This window comes from Magnolia sinica, chromosome 2, assembly GCF_029962835.1.
Source record: "Magnolia sinica isolate HGM2019 chromosome 2, MsV1, whole genome shotgun sequence".
Classification (NCBI taxonomy): Eukaryota; Viridiplantae; Streptophyta; class Magnoliopsida; order Magnoliales; family Magnoliaceae; genus Magnolia; species Magnolia sinica.
The window spans coordinates 9,905,353-9,907,079 of NC_080574.1; the positions used below are offsets into that span (position 1 = coordinate 9,905,353).

At 39.7% G+C, this 1,727-nt stretch overlaps 1 non-coding gene across 1 annotated transcript; it reads left to right on the forward strand.

Annotated features, from left to right (window-relative positions):
• The first annotated feature begins 1,620 nt into the window (after positions 1-1,620).
• Positions 1,621-1,727, forward strand: LOC131238292 (small nucleolar RNA R71). Its single transcript, XR_009167696.1, has one exon. It is a non-coding gene; the product is annotated as a small nucleolar RNA R71 (small nucleolar RNA).

A 1,727-nucleotide genomic window follows, 5' to 3' on the forward strand; every position in this document is an offset into this window, starting at 1 on the left:
AAGGTTAGAGGTGTCGTATCTTCCACTAAATAGTCAATCATGTTAATGTCGTGAAAATCGTCATCATCTTCTAAGTTTCTGCCGTTATTGAAAAAGATGTTTGACTCTAATGTCATATTCCTAAAGGACATAGTCATGACACAATTCCTGCAATTGATAATTGCATTTGAAGTGGCAAGGAATGGGCGACCAAGAATGACGGGAATTTGAGTGCTCATGTTATTGATGGGTTCGGTGTCCAGGATGATAAAATCCACAGGGTAGTAAAATCTATCAACTTGGAAAAACACATCCTCGATTATCCCTCTTGGTACACGAATAGAGCAATCAGCAAGTTGTAGTGTGGTTAGGGTGGATTTTAATTCACCAAAACCTAACTGTTTGTATACCGAGTAGGGAATCAGATTGACGCTCGCTCCTAAGTCAAGAAGTGCATGATCAATTCGATGGTCCCCGATTACACATGATATGGTTGGGCTACCAGGATCTTTGAATTTCTGTGGCACGTCTTGCTTTAGGATGACACTCACTTTCTCAGTCAAGAAGATCTTCTTTTGAATACTCTGCCGTCGTTTGGTCGTGCATAAGTCTTTCAGGAATTTGGCATATAAAGGTATCTGTTTTACGACATCAAGAAGAGGAATGTTGACTTTCACTTGTTTCAATACCTCTAGGATATCCTGAGAGTTAAAGAGAGGTTTTGGTGCGACCAACCGTTGGAAAAATGGAGCAACTGGTTTTTCTAGAAGTTCCGGTTCTAATTTTTGTGGGGCCTCATTAGATCCATTATTGTTGTCCTCTTTTGGTTCTTGAGGCTTTTCGGGCCTAACCGGAAGGGTTTTATCAATGATCTTCCCACTCCTAAGAGTGGTGATGGATTTAGCGTGCCCCATTTGATTTGAAGAGCTAGGATCACTTATCTCGTATTGCGGTTTAGGATTGGGGAGCGGTTGTGTAGGAAGCATCCCCTTTTCTATAACCGTCATACGTGAATCCATCTTTTGCATAAAGTCTTGCATTGCATGGGTCAGCTCTTGCATGGAATTTTGAACCTGTTCTTCTTGAGGTTTTCCCTGATTTGGATTTTGATTGAAGAAACCTTGAGGAGTAGCAGTTTGTCCATTTCTCCAACTAAAGTTTGGATGATTTTTCCAACCAGGATTATACGTATTAGAGGTTGGTCCATTGAAAGGTCTTTGATAATTATTTATGGCATTGAATTGTTCATTTAACACTTCTCGAAAGGAGGGTATTGTAAGACAATTTTCAGTTGTATGAATGTTGCAATCACAGATGCCGCAAACACTTTCATTAACCTTATCCTTCTTTCCTTCCATGGCCTCAACTTTCCTTATGAGCGTAGTTACTTTACATTTGAGATCATCCTCTTCTTTCAAGAGATACAATCCACCCTTATCCTTTAATTGAGTCGGCCTAGACGTGGTGTTCGATTTTGGATAATAATCCCATGATTGTGTTTTTTCAGCAAGACTATCGAGGTAATCCCATACCTCGTCAACATTTTTATTAATGAATTCTCCATTAAACATTGTCTCGACCATTTGGCGCATGGAAGATGTCAGTCCATCATAGAAAAAATTTGTAATATGCCACGTTTCAAAGCCGTGTTGTGGGCATGAACTGACCAAATCCTTGAACCTTTTCCAACATTGGTAAAATGTTTCATCCTCCTTTTGGGTGAAGTTTATGATTGCTTTTCTAAGGGT